The sequence below is a fragment of the Thalassophryne amazonica genome, chromosome 10 (genome assembly GCF_902500255.1).
Source record: "Thalassophryne amazonica chromosome 10, fThaAma1.1, whole genome shotgun sequence".
Lineage (NCBI taxonomy): Eukaryota > Metazoa > Chordata > Actinopteri > Batrachoidiformes > Batrachoididae > Thalassophryne > Thalassophryne amazonica.
In genome coordinates, this window is record NC_047112.1 from 81,394,190 (window position 1) to 81,414,095 (window position 19,906).

Consider the following 19,906-nt stretch of genomic DNA (forward strand, 5'->3'; position numbering starts at 1 on the left):
CTAGGTTGAAACATGCTGCTATGTGGAAATATGTGCTCAATCTATTGTGTGACAGCACGACACTGACATCAGCAGCTTTACGGTCAGGGGCTCTGTGGGACTAAAGCCCCTCTATTATGGTGATTTTTGCTGGGTTTGCATTTACATTTACTGTGTTGTGACAAGGACAAGAGTTGGCCAACATAATGCTTCAGTATGTAACAACATCACGATGCAGTAGTGATTCTGGCATTGAAACAGTTCATCTGTTTTATTCCAGGTCCTTGATTTTTTTTTTTTTTCCAATTTTGGTGTACTATATGATGATTGTGTGAATAATTATGGTTGTAAATATAAAAATCCAACTGTATTCAACAGACAAGCATATCTGCACCTCTGCATAAAATGATAAAATGATAGAAGAAAAAGCTTGAATCTTCGACTGAACTGGGTTGCTTGACGCGAGGACGTTTCGCTTCAAATTGCAGAAGCTTCCTCAGCTAAAATTCTTGCTCTGGTAGTCTGACTTCTGTCTTGACTCATGTAGAGAAGAATAATCAAGAAGTCACAAAAGCTGGAGTTTTAAACCTAACCAGACCCCTCCTACCGAGAGGCAGACTGCTATAGGCCAGTGACTAAACAATAGCTCTAATTAGCACCTATTGTGCTCTAGTTAGCACCCTCCTAATGACAGGGCAGCTGTCCCTCCTAATGATGGGAGGGACCCTCTCCTGATGGCTCCCTTGACGACTCTGCTGATGATGCCATCAGCAGAGTCATTTAAAACTCCAGGTTTAAAACTCCAGCTTTTGTGATTCAAACTTTTTCTACTATGGAAACCACCTGGACAACTGAGAGCCTACACAGAAACATGATAAAATGATCAAAACATGCATGTTAGATTCTTTCTCCGTGTTGACCAGAGTTGCATGTGAAAGGGCATCTGGAATTTATCCATCCATTTTCTGTAACCGCTAACTCCAATTAAGGGTCACGGGGGGCTGGAGCCTATCCTAGCAGACATATGGCGTGAGTTTTGGCTTCAGGTTTTGACTTGCGAATAGCATGATAATGTGCATCCTTTATTAGAAATTTTCAAAACCTTTACTTTGAAACCTTGATTTTGATTAACATTGTAACATTCGTACTTTGAAGATGGTGTGGCTCATTGATGTTACTGCTTGCAAAATTAAATAACATTAGATAGTTCATGTTGCTCGCACAATTTCAGAATAAAATGTTTAATGCCAGCATCCCAGCAAATACTTTTACTGTGAAAGGCATCCTGTCAGTGTTCCTTGAGACTGAATTTAACTTGACAACACTGAGGAGATGTTAGCTAAAAGGTGGGCGATACCGGGAATTTTGGTATTGATTCGATACCAAGTAAATACAGGCCCAGTATTGCTGATATCGATACTGATACTGATACTTTTTTCATATTTAAGCTTCATAGATACAAAGGATACAAAAGACCTAGGATAGAATTTCGCCAAACATTGTACGTGACAACAAAATACTTTATCACAATCAACATTTTTGTTTAAAAAATATCACTCAACACAACTTAAAACAAAATGTCCTGAGGTAGACGGCTGACAAACCACAGTACAAGGGTGCGCTGCTTCATGTTGTGTGACACAGCACAGCGCTGCTCTTACAGACAGAGAGTAGAATTTGATGAATCTGCGTGCGCAGCAGTCAGTACGTGCAGGATACAAAAAACTTGAGTATCGATCTTTTTACACAAGGATTGTTCAATATCAATACCAGCGTTGGTATCGATATTATTGATATTTCTTGTGTGGGCCGCTGAAGAGGAGGTACTGCTGGCCCACCACCAGAAGGCGCCCTGCCTGAAGTGTGGGCTTCAGGCACGAGAGGGCGCTGCCGCCTCAGGAACAAGCCGTGGTGACAGCTGTCACCCATCATCCGTGACAGCTGTCACTAATCATCACATCTGGTATAAAAGCAGGAAGACACCTCCACCAAACTGCCGAGATATCATCTTCATCTGGAGGTAATACTCTCAGCCTTTTGTGATTTATAAATCTGTTATTGTGAGTGTTTGCAGGAGAACCGGTCGTTTTTGCAGAGGCTGTGCAAGACGGCGCTCCTTTTCATCTGAGACCGCTGCAACGTGTTGAGTGAGAGGTGGAGGTGGAATTCCCAACATTGTTACTGGGTGTTCACACACCCACCCTTTGACTGTCTTTTGCTTTCTGCCAGCAGTACCAGATCCGACACGCCGGGAAGGTGGCCACCTGGGGACTCCGGGACTTGGCGGCTCCAGTATTCCTCGGGTTCAGGTGGCGGTGGAAATCGTGTGGTTCCGGTTCGTTTCCAGACGGGCGTCTCCTATCGTCGAGCCTGCCCACACGACACCTTTATTAATTGACTGTTGCACATTCTGAATCTGCTGTGTTTGGTTGTGACATTCACAACAGTAAAGTGTTATAATTTGACTCCTTCCATTGTCCGTTCATTTACGCCCCCTGTTGTGGGTCCGTGTCACTACACTTTCCCAACAGATATTAGGATCGATCCGCCCACCTCTAGTTAAAATCCTTTTTTTGATAACACCAACAAATTTCCCAGTATTTGGACAACATTTCAGTAAGTACATAAGCTGAATAAAATATTCAGTGGCTTTGTATATATCACAGTAAGAAACAGCTATACTGACTTAATAAAATCTCTGAAAGACATACAACTGATTGTTTGTGTTGGATACACCAAATGAAATGTCTAAAAATTTAACAGTTCATTTTATCTTAACTTTACATTTATTATTTGAGTTTATTTCATTGAAATAAATTAGCATTTGCTTAACAAATTATATATTTTTTGAAATATACTTAATTTGTTTGGTAAATTTCATTCAGAATATTTGGAAAGGACTTGTACACTTAATATTTTTACATCATCATCATCAAGTATATTTAAATGATTTCACAGCTTTTTAATTTACTCAGTATTTATAAGTGTAAAAATGTTCCACCAAAAAAATTGAGGAGAACACAGTAACAGTTTTTAGAGTGTAAGAGTGTACATGTTTTGTGTGGTCAACTCCATTTCATTTGTTAATATACGAGGTCTATTAGATAAGAAACTGACACTTTTATTTTTTTTTTAACTATATGGATTTGAATGACGTGCGATTACACCAATCATGCTTGAACCCTCGTGCGCATGCGTGAGTTTTTTTACGCGTGTCGGTGACGTCATTTCCCTATGGGCAGGCCTTGAGTGAGATGTGGTTCAGCCCTCTCGGCTGAATTCCTTTGTTTCACACGCTGCTCGAGACGGCGCGCTTTGCTTTATCAAAAATTTTTCTGGACCTGTGAGGAATATCCGAGTGGACACTATTTGAGAAATTTAGCTGGTTTTCGGTGAAAAGTTTAACGGCTGATGAGAGATTATGGGGTGTTTCTGTCGCTGTAAGGACTTCCCACGGAGCGGGACGTCGCGCAGCGCTTCCAGGCGCCGTCGTCAGCTTGTTTCGACCTGAAAACATCCTAATTTAAGGCTTAATTCACCCAGGACGTCGTGAGAGAACAGAGAAGATTCAGAAGAGGCTGGCATGAGGACTTTATGCGGACATTCCACTGTTTAAGGACATTTTTTAATGAAAGACGTGCGTGCAAATTCGCTGAGTCATTTCAGTGGCGACTCGGCGAATCTGTGTGCGCCGCGACGGGAAAAACACCTCCGTGTTGAAAACCATTTGTAAAATTCAGGCGGCTTTTGATGGCTTTCAACAAGTGCGTAACTGAGAAATTGTTTAACAGCTTGGGCATGTTCCAACTTGTCCGTTAAGGTTTCCAACACGGAGGTGTTTTTCCTGTCGCGACCCCCGCGGTTGGGTCCGGCCCGACATGCGACTCTGCCCGCACATTCTTTCATTACAAAATGTCCGTTAACAATGGAATGTCCGAATAAACTCCTCATGCCGACTTCTTCTGAAAGTTCTCTGTTCTCTGACGACTTACTGGGTCAACAGAGCCTGAGATGTGGAAGTTTTCAACTTGAAACGGCGAGACGCTGCCGCCTCGAAGCGCAGATCGCCGTCAGGCGCCGTGGGCCGTCCTTAAAGCGACACTACCAGACCAAAATCTCTCATCAACCGTTAAAATTTTTACCGAAAACCAGCTGAATTTATCGAATGGTGTCCACTCAGTTGTGCCTTACAGTTTTGAAAAAATTTGATCAAACAAAGCAGCAGTCTCTGAGCCATTCCTAAACAATGAAAAACGACGAGAGGGTGGGCGACTCCTCACTCAAAGACTGCCCACAGGCGTGAAAAAACTCTTGCATGCCCACGAGGGTTCAAGCATGTCTGATGTAATCACACGTGATTCAAATCCATATGGTTTTTGCAAAAAATAATAAGGTCGGATACTTTTCTAACAGACCTCATACATCCATTCCTGCATTTAAGGCCTACAGGCTACACCACATTCCAAAAAAGTTGGGATCATGGGGGCACTATAGGGCAAGTAATGACGTAAATCGATCAATAAATAAATAAATAAATACTTGTAAATAAACATGGGGGTGGGATGAAAAGCTTTGCCTCCAACATGATTATTTCAATAATAGGCAAAATTCTTCTTCCTTAGGCTGTTTCTGTTAGGGTTCACCACAGTAGATCAGTCGTTTCAATCTCACCCTGTCCTCTGCATCTTCTTCTGTCACTCCAGCCACCTGCATGTCCTCCCTCAGGACATCCATAAACCCACTCTTCTTCTCATACCTCATGGCTCCATCCTCAGCATCCTTCTCCCTATATACCCTGGGTCTCTCCTCTGCACATGTCCAAACCATGTCAATCTCACCTCTCTGACTTTGTCTCCAAACCGTCCCACCTGAGCTGTTCCTCTAATATGTTCATTCCTAATCCTGTCCATTCTCGTCGCTCCTAAAGAGAGTCACAACATCTTCAGCTCTGCCACCTCCAGCTCTACATCCTGTCTTTTTGTTAGCACCACCGTCTCTATGCCGTACAACATAGCCGGTCTCACTACTGTCTTGTGGACTTTCCCCTTCAATAATAAGCAAGATCTCGAAGTGAAACTACATAGTATGAGAATATTCCTTTACTTACTGACTATTGTTACACCAAATGTTTTTTATCTTCATTTTCAGGCATGTGCAGAAGTGCCTTCAATGTAAGACATGCACGCAGTAGTCAATAAAAAATGGCAACGTACACTGATGTGCATTTGAAACAATGCACTGTTATTGAATTCCTCACTCAAATAATCACGATCTGGTACAAAAGCACTATCCAAATAAAAGGCAGAGTCATGACAGAGCAAAGACATGAAGCAATTTGCACATTTCTCCCTCTACAGTGCATAATATCATTAAATGATTCAAGGAATCTGGAGGATTTTCAGTGCAAGGGCTAGGGCGCAAGACCAAGCAGCAGAACACTCATCATCTCTGATCCTTAAGATGACACTGCATCAAAGGGGATTAACTTTGGGAAAACCTTTGCCAAACACTGCAATACAGATATAGTAGAAATATACTATATCATCGTCACATGAATCAGTATTTCTGTTCTTTTTTGGAAGTAATGTGTGCCATGTACTATAGACCAAAGACGAAACGGACCTTCCAGACTGTTGTCAGAAACAAGTCCAAAAGCCAGAGTCTGTCATTCAATTCAGTTCAAATCATTGTCACTCACACACCTGTTAAAAACATGAGGGAACAAAATTTGTACACCAAGTCCAGTAGGGTGCAGAATAAGTGACTTTTAAAAAACACACCATACAATAAAAATAATAATAATAATAAAAACTTAATTGCACACACACACTCATCTTCAACTGCTTAGTCCAATTAAGGGTCGTGGGGGGTGGGGGTGGGGGGGGAGCTAGAGCCTATCCCAGCCGTAACTTAATTAATTAAATACCAAATAGCTGATGAAGTCAGAGCTGTGCAAAGTGCAGAAGTACAGAATCAAGGAGATCATAAAACTCACAGCCTCTGTGAGGAAGCTGCACTTAAGCCTCATTGTTCTGGCTCTGAGGTTGCATTCATGTTCATGTGTGTGCTTCATGATTCATGATACTGTGCTTCTATACACCTGCTGACATAAATGTCCTCCGATGAAGGGAGGTTCCTGCTGATTGTTTTTTGAGCAGTTTTAACCACCTGATGCAGTGTCTTCCTGTCAGTTACATGGAAGATGTCACCATGTTTCTCCATCATACATTGAAAAAAATAGGTGAGGACAGCCGGCCAACTGCAGTGTCCTCAAAAAGTACATACGTTGGTGGACCACATGAGGTTGCTGGAGATGTGCAACCCCAGGTATTTGAAGGTGGACACCATCTATATGATTACTTGGGTACCTTACAGAGTATTTTATTATATCCTTGGCGGATGTAATAATATCATTAGTGTTTATTTATTTATTTGTCTGTCTGTTACCAGAATTACGTCAAAACTATTGCACGGATTTTCACAAAATTTTCACCACAGATACATATTAGGGCATGGAAGAATCCATTAAATTTTGGAGGTGATCTGGATCCAGATTCTCGATCAAGTTTCACTTTATAAAGGCTTTGAAGGATTATGCCAAAACTACTTCACAGATTCTAACCAAATTTTCACCACCAATACATATTAAGGCATGGAAGACACCATTAAATTTTGGTCGTGATCTGGATCCGGATTCTAAATCAAAATTTCACTTTATATAGGCTTTGAAGGATTACTTCAGAACTACCTCATGGATTCTCACCAAATTTGTGCCACAGATAGATATTAGGGAATGAAACACTCCTCTGAATTTGCAAGGTGATACCGATTGGTGGACATCAGAAATCTGTGATTGCTCTTGCTACTTCTGTGATAGCAGCATGAATACAGGAAAGTACACTGAGATTTTAAAGCAAAACATGCTGAATTCAAGACACCATCTTTTCCAAGGACATCTGTGCATTTTTCAGCAAGATAATGCAAAACCATATTCTGCACACATTACAAAGAGATGGCTGCTGAAGAAGAGGGTACAGTTACTGGACTGGCCTGCTGGTAGTCCTGATCTGTCCTCAGTAGAGGACATGGAAAATTCTGAAACAAAAAACACAACAATGCCAACCTTGAATTGTTGCATGCCTTAACTGTTTGCAGAAAAAAAAATGGGACAAAATAACACCTGAAGTGCATCACCCCTTCATGTCCTCAATGGCAAAATGTCTTTTAAGTGTTTTGAGTTGCAATGGCAACATTACAAAGTGGTAAATGCTTTACAATTGTCATTCTGAAGACTCCCAGAAACTTGCTGCAACATTCAAGTATATCCCGGATAAGCGGTTGGAGATGAGTGAATGAGTTTTCTGACATTGTGATTATTTCTATGCATATTTTCCAACTCCAAGCTTTTTAAATGTAAAGGCTGATTAGATTTAAGCATTCTCAGTTGATATGTATTTGTATAAATGATTAATACCCTACAGCAAAATGTGCGGCAGCACGGTGGCTTAGTGGTTAGCACTGTTGGCTCACAGCAAGATCGCTTCCCGCCCGGACATTTGTGTGGAGGATACAGAGGACAGGGTGAGATGGAAATGACTGATCTGCTGTGGTGACCCAAGCGAACAGCAGAAAGAAGAACAACTTCCTTTCACTCATTAATATGCATCCATTCCTGCAATTAAAGCTTGCAACACATTAAAAAAGAGTTGAAACTGAAGAAATTTGTTCTAAACACAAGCGCAATCAGAGATTTCTGACGTCCACCTGTCCGGATCCGGATCACCTCCCAAATGCAATGGAGTCTTCCATGCCAAAATATGTATCTGTGGTGTAAATTTGGTGAGAATCCATGAAGTAATTTTTTGACGTAATCTTTCAAAGCATACATAAAGTGAAGTCTTGATCCAGATCAACTCCAAAATTGAATGGAGTCTTCCATGGCCTATTATGTATCTGTGGTGAAAATTTTGTGACAATCTGTAAAGTAGTTTTGACCTAATCCTTCAAAGTCTATATAAAATGAAACTCGATCCAGAATCCGGATCTGGATCACCACCAAAATGTAATAGAGACTTCCTTGGTCTCATAGCTATCTGTGGTGAAACTTTCATGACACTCTGTGCAATAGCTTTGATGTAATCTTGCTAATAGTCAGACAGATAAATAAATAAATAAACGGCGCTGATGTTATTGCGTCCTTGGTGGATGTAATAAGGACTAAATCAGGGGATGTCCGGGGATGGATACATGAACATTTCCAAGTCACTGAATATGTCTTGGACTTCATTCACCTTAATCATTAAGAATACAAGTAATATGTTGCTGTATAGTAAATCTGTGTCAAGGAGGCAGTTCTCAAAAACTGAAGGGACCATGTTGGAAGGAGATGAGTGAAGGAAGCCGCCAAGACAGCCAGACAACTGCTTATCCTTGCACACGCTGTTTGATGCACATCTTCCTCTACTCGCACCCATCTTGTGTGTGTTTTTTAAGAGCTGATGTAACATGTGAATTTCTCCACTGTGAGATTAGTAAAGTCTTATCTTATCTTATCTTAACTCTGGGTATCAAACATGTCCAAGTCTGGAGGACAAATGGTTTGGACTTCAGACAGCTAAGCAGTGTATCCACTGTAGTTTCAGTATTTCATAATTCAGTGTGTGCTGATTAGAACCTTTAGATGCCCTTTACCGACTTTTCCATTTGGGTGTGACCTCATTCATATCAGGTCAGATGGTCAATAATCAGTGGTAAATATTTAACATGCAACTCACCATTGTGAAGCCAATTCTGGGTGTGACACAAGTCAGTTTTAAGTTTAGTGAGTAAGTAAGTCCCTTCGGCTGCTCCCTTGTTTGCACTTGGGGTCGCCACAGCAAATCCAAGGTGGATCTGCATGTTGAATTGGCACAAGTTTTACGCCGGATGCCCTTCCTGATGCAACTCCACATTACATGGAGAAATGTGGCAGGGGTGGGATTTGAATGTGGCAGGGGTGGGATTTGTGAGTACAGGATGTTTAACCTGGTATGTTGTCAGTTGGCACTCTGTCCTGGTCTGCAGGTGTGCAACACATTCCTTAAAAACCCTGCCATGTTCAGGATTCATTACTAAGTCTGTTGTGTAAAAAACAGCCAGTATTTAAATCAACATGTTTTCTTAACCTTAGAAAAATCCATACAATTTTAGGCAAGACGAGGTAACCAGATTTTTGTTAGTCCACATTTCAGACTTATTAAACGGCACCACACTGACAAACTGGCCAAAGTAAAATTATTTATTAGAACCACCAAACACCAAATGTCACTGTGAATTCTGAAAGGCAAAGCTTTATGAAGTTTGCATTTATTTATATTAAGATGAACAGAACAGTTCCTCTCATCAGGATGGACATTGTTTTGGTCGAGAAGCCACCATGAAAGATTAAAAAAAGATGAAAAAAAAAAAGAAGAAAGATAGAAACTTTTTGTGCAGACTCACTCCTGTGAACATGCCTTCACAGATGTGTTTATTGAGCTCTTTTAGAACGCTGGAGTCATATGACACGGGCAAAGAAACATTTCTGCTCAGCAGAAGTTTGATCTGGTTTATTTTTATTCAAACATTAAGTGATTGAACATGAAGCGTTAGCTGGTAACTTGTGGAAAATTGACTAAATAACAAAAGATACAGAGCAATGCAACTTTGATAGACAGACACACACACACACACACATATATACTCAACAAAAATATAAACGCAACACTTTTGGTTTTGCTCCCATTTTGTATGAGATGAACTCAAAGATCTAAAACTTTTTCCACATACACAATATCACCATTTCCCTCAAATATTGTTCACAAATCAGTCTAAATCTGTGATAGTGAGCACTTCTCCTTTGCTGAGATAATCCATCCCACCTCACAGGTGTGCCATATCAAGATGCTGATTAGACACCATGATTAGTGCACAGGCGTGCCTTAGACTGCCCACAATAAAAGGCCACTCTGAAAGGTGCAGTTTTATCACACAGCACAATGCCACAGATGTCGCAAGATTTGAGGGAGCGTGCAATTGCAATGCTGACAGCAGGAATGTCAACCAGAGCTGTTGCCCGTGTATTGAATGTTCATTTCTCTACCATAAGCCGTCTCCAAAGGCGTTTCAGAGAATTTGGCAGTACATCCAACCAGCCTCACAACCGCAGACCACGTGTAACCACACCATCCCAGGACCTCCACATCCAGCATGTTCACCTCCAAGATCATCTGAGACCAGCCACTCGGACAGCTGCTGAAACAATCGGTTTGCATAACCAAAGAATGTTTGCACAAACTGTCAGAAACCGTCTCAGGGAAGCTCATCTGCATGCTCGTCGTCCTCATCGGGGTCTCGACCTGACTCCAGTTCGTCGTCGTAACCGACTTGAGTGGGCAAATGCTCACATTCGCTGGCGTTTGGCATGTTGGAGAGGTGTTCTCTTCACGGATGATGCGAAGGAGATGTGTTGCACTCCATGAGGCAAGTGGTGGTCACACCAGATACTGACTGGTATCCCCCCCAATAAAACAAAACTGCACCTTTCAGAGTGGCCTTTTATTGTGGGCAGTCTAAGGCACACCTGTGCACTAATCATGGTGTCTGATCAGCATCTTGATATGGCACACCTGTGAGGTGGGATGGATTATCTCAGCAAAGGAGAAGTGCTCACTATCACAGATTTCGACTGGTTTGTGAACAATATTTGAGGGAAATGGTGATATTGTGTATGTGGAAAAGGTTTTAGATCTTTGAGTTCATCTCATGCAAAATGGGAGCAAAACCAAAAGTGTTGCATTTATATTTTTGTTGAGTGTGTATATACACATGAGCATGTTGCACATGCCACAAGACCATCAAATCTGATGGAGCTTGAGAGATTCACCAAAAAAGAATGTGCTGGGGTTCCTCTGGAGACCCTTTGGCCCCCACCCCACTTGTGCACGGTGCAAAAATTATTATTATTTTTTTTTTTTTGCACACATAATTTTATAATTTCTGGGACATTTGAGATGAATACTGAAAAAAAAAAACACTGGACCTCAACAAGGAGGTCCAGGGACCAACAGAGGCCCCGGAAACCCAGGCCTATCAATAATTGTTGTTGTAAATAATCTGACACCAACAAAATATATAAAATATGAATGTTCCTTTATTCCAAATGTGCCCTGCAAATTAGTATAACTTCAAATATAAAAAATGCAAACCTGAGTCAAAAAAAGTGAACAGTGTATAAGGGCCACATCAAAAGAAAATTCCAATTGCCATGATATATATGAAACAATTAAATTGTGGAAATAAATAACTTCAGATAAAATAAATAATTAGTACAAAATTTGGTTTGGCTGGTTTGTTGTTATTGCTGAAGAGGACATTTGAGTAAATTTTGGGAGCTTGAACCCCCCCAGTGGCCGGGGCTTCAAGCAACTGCCTGATTTACCTGTTTGCAAGCCCTGTTCCTGCTCGTTGAAAACTAAAACAAATGACTGGAGGCTGTTATTCGGCAAAAAGGAAACAACTGAATATTAATATCAGGGTGACTTAATTTTGACCCTGGTATTTTTTTTCGTGAAATAGTTTTGTTTTTGTGTGCAAAGTAAAATAAATAATGTAAGCATTCAAAATAAAACTAGGGTGCTTAGAAATGCTGTGTTGAAAAGTACTTGCTCTTTTAAAAAGCAGTAGAAAATTACATTTCATTGGGGCTAATAACTTTGTTCTCATCTGTATGTACACTGCTCAAAATAATTAGAGGAACAGAGTGTCGATTATTGTAATATATAAATATATATAAAGTGTGTTTTTTTCGTTTTAACACTCGTGAAAAGCAAATGCTATAATCACGTGACTATAGATGGGTATGAAGATAAGCACGAGCCAAAATAAAAGGCTGAAACTGGTTTCGTTGCCCAGTTAGATTTTTGTCAGTAAGGAGACGAACTGATCTCACGACCAGAAATCTGACCGTGCAGATCACGCGAAATAAGGCGATGAGGAGGATAAATAACTCCGTGTTATTCCTAAAAACTCCAGCTGTGGACTGAACCGACAGCTGATCCGCTTCACACCCTGTGACGTGGGAGGAGCCACGTGACGCGAGGGTGAAGACAAACGGGAGAAGGATAAATGCAGAAGAAACCACCTTTAAATTTTGCTTGTCGTTTTTCAGTGGGCGAAGTCTTTTATTTTATTTATTTATTTATTTATTTTTTTTGTCTTTTCCTTCTGCATCGTGGGGCTCACTTTGGATTGGATGGCGGTAGGTTGTGTGTTCGTGGCCACGACTGTTTGTGTTAACTTTTTAACTTTAGTTTCTAAGGACACAAACGCATATACATACATACACAGACAGACACACAAACACGCGCGGTGTCTGTGTGGAGGAGGCGTTAACCGTTTGTTGTCTGTTAACAGTTATTTAACGGCTGTGCTCAAACCAAACATTATTCCTGACTTATGTTCGTGCTCAAGTATGTCTGAAAGAAATATCTTTTTCAAGACGCAGTCATTTCCACCAGACAGAGCTACATTTGTTTGTTTTTGTCTGTCGACAGGGTTACTGAAAAATTCAAACTTTTATCAATTAAACGCTGTTCAGAGGGGAACCCTTTAAAGGGTCAAATTATACCGTATAAGGTAAGTCAACAGATGCCCTAAAAAAAAAAAAAAAAAAGTTAGTAGCCATAAAATACAACCTGGATGTTTTGGTACAAAAGTTAAACTCGTTTCATGTTTTTAAGAAATCTTATGTTATTATGTTCTTCTTGGATTTAATGGTGGCTGCAATCAGTCACCCAACTGTCTTAGCCCAAAAGCATTCACACCCAAAGCTGATCAAGGGAATAATGTGATTATTACCATCAGGTGACAAAGTAAAACCTCTTAATCATTCTAAAGTTAGTTTTAAGCAGAAAACGAGGCCGTTTTAAAGCAGAAACGAGGCACTAATCAGTGACCCTTGTTTTCCTAATTTTTAGTTTTTTAAAGGTCACAACAAAACCAGGCCTGTGTCCATCTTGTGAATGTACACATATTAGCTTGTACAACACATTTATACAATATGGGTGGTAACAATGTGTGTGGTTTAGTCTCACATTTCTGTTTCTGACTCTCACCAACAGAAGGAGCTCTCCCTGTATCTGGAACTTGCACATGTGATGGAAGTGAAGCTTAGCTCATATATTTACACTTTAAACCAGGTTTCAAAAACTTTCAAACAGATAACACAGACAAACACTTGATAACTACTGTAAAATAAGGAATTAGCACAGTTATTGTCTGACACTATTAACCATCAGATGACAACGTAAACCCTTAAATCATCAAAGTCAGTTTTAAGCAGAAACGAGGCGATAATCTGTTAATCGCTGCTAGCGCTCTGGCATTGGCAGGTGGTTAAGGTGTTGGGCTTTAGACCAGAGGATCCTCAGTTGAAATCCTAGCCTGACCGGAAAATCACTAAGGGCCCTTGGGCAAGGTCCTTAATCCCCTAGTTGCTCCCAGTGTGCAGTGGGCACCTTGCATGGTAGCAGCCTGACATCGCAGTGAATGTGAGGCGTTATTGTAAAGCACTTTGAGCTTCCAAAATGCAGTCCATTTACCATTTATTTGCCAGGATGCATGCGCAGTGAAGGCAAGGGGTTGCCGAGTCCCCGACACCGGCGCCCGGTGACCAACTCCAAATGTAGAGACGCTGCCTTGGCATACATGTCAACCTATACGGATTGTCCGTAAATTATATGGATTTTTCCATGTTTCAGAGTCATACGGACATACAAATAAAGTCTTATGGATATTTAGGGTTTTCTGTTGTAAATTTATTTTTTTACTGTTGTTTTTCTTAACTCCGCGGACTTTCTGCCAGTCGTCCACCATCTTTGTACTCCTCATAGAAGCTGTGTGATGACGTGTGCAACGTGAGCATCCAATCGGAATTGGTTCACCGTCACATGGTTTTCTAATATCCAATCGTAGGGCAGAGCAGTCTCAGACGGTAGGGCCAAAGATTGTTAGGAGCAGTGATCTGTTACTCTGAGTTCTTGTTTCTGTAAAAATAGAACAGCTGTGTGACACTATATTTACGGGAAATATATTGAGTTTGTACAAAATACCTACAATGTACTTGTAGACATTGATTTTATTGACCACAAGCAATTTTACTGTGGAGCAGGAGGATTTAACTGTGGAGGACTTCCACCATAAAAGAGCCCATGGAGATCCGTGGTGTTAGTTATTAATATACAGACAAAACCCCAGCTATGTGATACTGCTATGCGGTTGTGTGTACTGTAATAAAACTGATTTTGGTGCGATTTAGGAGGTTATAAGTATTTTGTGTTGATTTTAGCACTTGGTTATACAGGTGGATCCTCAAAGGGGTTGGCATGTATGTCTTAGTCAGGGGCAGAGACAGGAGCAGACCTTGACTGTGGGAGGAAAGTGGAGTGCCTGGAGGAAACCCACGCAGATGCAGGGAAAACATGCAGGACAGGAGGATTTGATGCTTCCAAATGAAGATCGACTTAATAACTGAACCTTATCCCTGTCTCATCCAACATGTTGCTGTGATAAAGGTGAAATGGAGACATGATACACTATAGAATGTAAGCTGAGGTTTACACTTTTGTACTGTTTTAAAATGATTCTCCATGAAATTTTGGAGTTGCATCAGGAAGGGCATCCGGCGTAACTTGCGGTTATGACTCACAGACTGAGCCTTTGGCTTTTTCCTGTCACAAATCCATGATGGCGATTTGTCGTGTTGTTCACCAGACGCTTGAAAAGCCAGATAGTGACGTAGAAATCTCCACCCCCTGTGTGTGTCCAGATGTATTGCTGCCGCATCCACTTTTGCAAAAAACACAAGCGAATACGGCAGAATGATCGTGCGGCGCACGCATTGTAAAAGGCCCTTTAACAAACACTGGGGTTAACAAACTGGCCAGTTTTGCTATTATTGTGTAGCTTTCACAGATCCCAAGCTGAAGTTATTAAGTGATATACTACTACATGGTAGACTGTGTTGTAAAAAATATACTGGAGAGACTTCTTTTACCTTCCCAGTTATCAGTTAGATACCAAGTGTCAAAAAGCAGTGACGGATTGTGCAGAGCAGAGAACCAATGTTCTGTGAAAATGATTTAAGAATTACCAGCAGACCAGACCAGACTCAAAGGGTCACCCCTTTGAGTCTGGTCTGCTTGAGGTTTCTTCCTCAGAGGGAGTTTTTCCTTACCACTGTTGCTCTGGAGGTTGGTAAGGTTAGACTTACCTGTGTGAAGGCGCCATGAGGCAACTCTGTTGTGGTTTGGGCTATATAAAGGAAATAAATTGAAATTAAATTGAAGAATTCAGAAACCGAAAAAGTTGGAAAAAAAAAAAAACTGACACCACCACAATAAAACTTTGATTCATGTGCATGAACTAAATGCATACTGACATTTGATCTATTCTATTTTAGCTTGTGAAAAGCCGCTTCTAACAGGACTTTGACTTTGAAAATTTTCTCCAAGGTAACTAGTGTTGGCGGTGGGTTTGCGCTCTACTTTATGTTTAAATTAATGGTGTAAATTTGTTGCCATGATATTTGATAATTGTCCCATTGTAAACAGACTTGTCCTGTTATGTTTCCACAAATCGAGACTGTCTTTTTGGCTTCCTTTACCTTCTGATCGCTGGTAATTTGCATGGTGAGGTTTGCATGACCTTCCCAAGGGTTTATGCTGAAAATGTATTTCCTGGTGAATGTGAGTGTGTCCTTGGCCTTTCATCCTTGGGTCATCAACACTGAAGCATTTGGGTGGGGGTTGGTCATATCCACAGTGTTCATGTGGCCAGAATGTAGCTCACCTTCACACACAGTGGGAGTAATTTCCTCAGTTATTCAAATTGCCTTGACATTTTCTGTGAGCCACAAACTACAGAATGATAGTTCTCCACTGCACAAACCTGTTTGAGGTGAAGTGTAGACTGGTTTTGCACTACATGATCCTTTTTAATAATTGGCTAATTTGATCAAGACTGGTTTAACTGTCAAATGTAGTCCCCTTTAAATCTTAAAACCTGAATGGGAAAATCAGATTAATCAAATGTTTTTATAGTTTTAACAAACACGTTTTTTGTTGTTGTTTTTTTTTTTTTAATAACTGGTATAATTGTGCGGCTTTTATTGTGAAGGGATTGTATGTCAAATACTGATGTCTAGGTTGCAGCTATTGATTATTTTAGTAATCAAGTATTCAAGTATTGATTATTCTGGCAATTAATCGAGTAACTGGATAAAAAGTACTTCTGCGTTTCCAGGGCTCTTCCTAAGCAATGGTAGAAGGTCGCTGCACCATCACACAATTGTCAAATTTAGTGTATCCCTTTCTGTTTTCCTGGGAAATTATTTTTTTTACATCTTTACAAGTTTTGGATCTTTACCGGTGTCAGGAGCTCAGCCAAAGTCTTGACATTTTGCTGAAATGGCGATGGAACTTGGCTTTCTGTTTTTTGTTTTCCCCAACTTGTAAAATGTAATCATTTTTTTTTTTTTTTAAGATTGGTGGACTGGGTCCCTGCATGAAGTGAATTTTATTTTTTGTTATCCCTCTTTCTCTGCGATTCAGCTGGAGGTTGAACATACAATTCTCACAGTCACTTTATAAATAATTATTATTTTATTTAAGTTTCCATGTTTGTGAAGCATTGTGTGTTGCCCCAAAAAAAGCGAGAATTAAAAAGCAAAACACTCAGTGCAAGTCTAAGAGGAAAAAAAAAAGAAAGAGGATTTTCTTTCAGAGAGTGTTTGTCAGTGTGGCCGAGGATGGAGCTGTGACTCGCCCGGTGTGAGGGGAGTGCTGAAAGCCCCTCACACCATGCAGAGAGAGGCAGCAACCGTCCGCCGCATGAATAATCACTCCCCACGTAGAGCGGAGAGCAGCTAGCAGACAAAATTGTGTTTTTTAAAAAAAAAAAACAGAAATGCACTGCTTCGCTTTAAATGCACAGTAAGTCTATTTCAGATGATCAGTGTAAACCGTCTTTCTCCTAAAAAGCTTTATTTAGTCTGTGTGTCACGTTGGAAAGCTGTAGCTTTTGTGCTAAATGGATTAGCGCTTACACAGCTTCAGTGCATGCTCTAGTCTTCTGTTTTTTTTTGTTTTTTTTTCTGGGGATGTTACAATGCCAGGCCTTTGTATGGCACTATGTAGTATAACGTTAAACAAAGCTTTGAGGCACAGAATTTGCCTCAAACATTTTTTGTAATCGAAATATTTGAGTTACTCCCCTAATCATTTCAGCCCTACTGATGTCATTTACAGCCTACACTCATGGCAAGCTGATTCTGTATACTGATCTCAATGAGGCACTCTGAGTCTCATTCCATAACAGAAAATTGCAGTAACATATAATTAAGCTGGTGTAAAGGGGCATTTAAAACAAGATCTGAATGAGGACGACATGTTGGTTCTTGCAGAACAAGTAAAATTAATAAATCATGCTCTCAAACTGAAAGACCACCCTCTTGATTTAACCTTCATACTACACTGCAGTCTACTTGTTTTCACTTTGTAGGACAGCCAAACACTGTAATGAGGAGCACGGGTTAGCTAAGTAATGCTACATCTGTTTTAAAAAATCTAGAGGAGTTTTTTGTTAGTGTGGCGAATGTGCATGTTTACACCCAGTTTCTCTTGCCCTGTACAGTAACTTAAATAGCCCATTGACTTCTACTTGCTAACATTGTTTGCATTATAAATAATGTGGCATTTAAAAAGATTTTGCTTCTTGTCACATGAAGTAGTAGCACCATGTTTTCAAAAATAAATGCAACTTAATGAACCAATGTGATTTGTTTGTCTGCTCCTGTGATATCAAAATTAAACTGCGATATCATTAGGGATGGGATGACAAGTCATAATAGTCCACGACGACTAGCTAACATCCGATTAGTCGACTAATAAAAAAATAAAAAAAAATTGTCTAGTGGCTGAGTCTTACAGAACAAACCCCAACTTGGCACTCGACTTCTTCCCGCTTTGTGGGACAGCTACAACGGAGGAGGACGGCTAGGCTCCAGTAACACTATGTAATTGGCTGTTTTAATGAGGTCATTTGCATTTGGTGACTAAACGTGCACATTTACTCGTAGCTCCGCATTGGAGCAGTCCATGCATCCAGGCATGGGTGATGTTTTTGTCTGAGAGGCGACAAGAAACAGTTTATTCAGAGTTTTTGTGCCTCATACATAATGTGGTGTTTGCCACCCAATAAATAATGGGAAGTGAAAAGATGATGCCCAAACATCTCAAAAGAGACTCTAGGCTGAAATATGTTGAACTGCTTCATTACTGGTTTTGGCGTTGGTGTTTCCTATTGGCTCTTGTTGCTGTGGTTTGGACAGTGGTTCCCAAACTTTCTTTTGCGGCTCCATCCCGTTGATGTGGTCACCCAGGTTGTCTACAGTAAATAATTGTTTTGTTTCGGGTAGGAAAAATTTAAATGTCAAATTGAAAAACGTAAATAGCAATAAATGTCCAACAAATTTACACTTCACATGATAAATAAAGCCTAACCTAATTACAATAATTTTACAGTAGGTTTTGTAATAACTGTTATGCTAAAGTCAAAACTGTGTATGAGTAGTGATTTGACCACTAACATTTTAATATTTGAGGCAATAAATGGTATAATTTTGAGCAAGTGTGGCTGAGAGAAGCCTTTTCGTACAAATGAAAATATTCAGACTGAGGAACAACAAAGATAAACAGGATGGCAGGAACCTGAAACCTTATTTTCTTCTCAGTGACCCTCTTCTAAAATCAGGAATGTTCCTGCCACCCGGAAATGTTCCTGAACATTTCTATCTGTTCATGTTTGCGTGACATATCTGTTCTGGCCATTATTTTGAATAGTCATCAGCATAAAACAGTCAAGCAAAATATATTCTCTCTCTTAACCCTGTTCTCCATCGTCAAGCTAGTCTGGTCTCATGGAGTTTCTCCACCAGCGTCGTCTCAAATCAAATTCTGAGGAGACATTACTAGGGTGACCATATTTTGTTTACTGAAAACCAGGACACTCAGTCCAGCAATGAAATACTACTAATCAGTGAAACCAGAATAATATAATTGACAGAATGATTGACAGAACAGCACCTTATCATGCCCCCTACTCTCAAGATATTGATGACCAATCTCAAGATAATGCCCCCCTCCATCATGTTCAAAGCACAAACTTATCTCTTTTCTGTCCCAGTTAGTACTAATCACCGGAATAGCAGATTGCCATATTGGAAAATTTACCATTACCATCACTAGATGGCACCACACAAGTCTGGTTCTGCCATTTCCGTCGCTGTTCTGTCAAGGGTTTTGGCTTCTAATGCCGACCTACAGCTTTATATAGTGGCTAAATAACTTTATTATTTTAATGGTGAGACCTGATCATCTCATCAGTACTTGTTTTGGTTATAATTTTAAGCAAAAACAACCTGGTTCCATTCCGCCTATAGTTCTGGCGATTAGTAGCTCCCCGAATACCGGTCAATTTAATGGCCCAATGAAAACCAGAACATTGTCATCACTTTCTTCAAAAAAAATAAAAAAAAAATAAAACAGGATGGCCCGAACAGGACATGTCCTGGGAAAATAGGACGTTTGGTCACCCTAACTTTACTAAAACACAATGAAGGCTGAAACACGTGGTGGTGTTTTTATTGCTTTGTGCAGAGATGTAAATTCTGAGTGCTACCAAGCACAACATAAGCTCCTGATGCTGCAAATCAGGGCTCAAGACATGCAAAGCAGGGGAAGTGGTGGCTTCAAGGTTTTACAGAAGCAGTCTTGTGACTTCATGTTCAACCCCCCCCAAACAGATCAGCCCTTATTCGTCCTTATTCGTCAAGTTGCTCCTGGCATGCCAA

At 40.4% G+C, this 19,906-nt stretch overlaps 2 protein-coding genes across 11 annotated transcripts in view; one reads left to right on the plus strand and one right to left on the minus strand.

Moving 5' to 3' along the window:
• The window catches only part of mcf2l2 (MCF.2 cell line derived transforming sequence-like 2), a 373,245-nt gene that overhangs the window by 209,535 nt on the left and 143,804 nt on the right, over positions 1-19,906 (minus strand). The window lies entirely within an intron of this gene.
• The window catches only part of b3gnt5a (UDP-GlcNAc:betaGal beta-1,3-N-acetylglucosaminyltransferase 5a), a 33,918-nt gene that overhangs the window by 11,519 nt on the left and 2,493 nt on the right, over positions 1-19,906 (plus strand). Inside the window, exon 1 of one of the 2 annotated variants that reach the window (XM_034180354.1) lies at positions 11,933-12,256. The exons of the other annotated variant lie outside the window; for it this stretch is intronic. The gene's annotated coding sequence lies outside the window, so the exon portion shown is untranslated. Of the gene's footprint in view, positions 1-11,932; positions 12,257-19,906 lie in introns of those variants that run through there. 2 annotated transcript variants of the gene reach the window in all.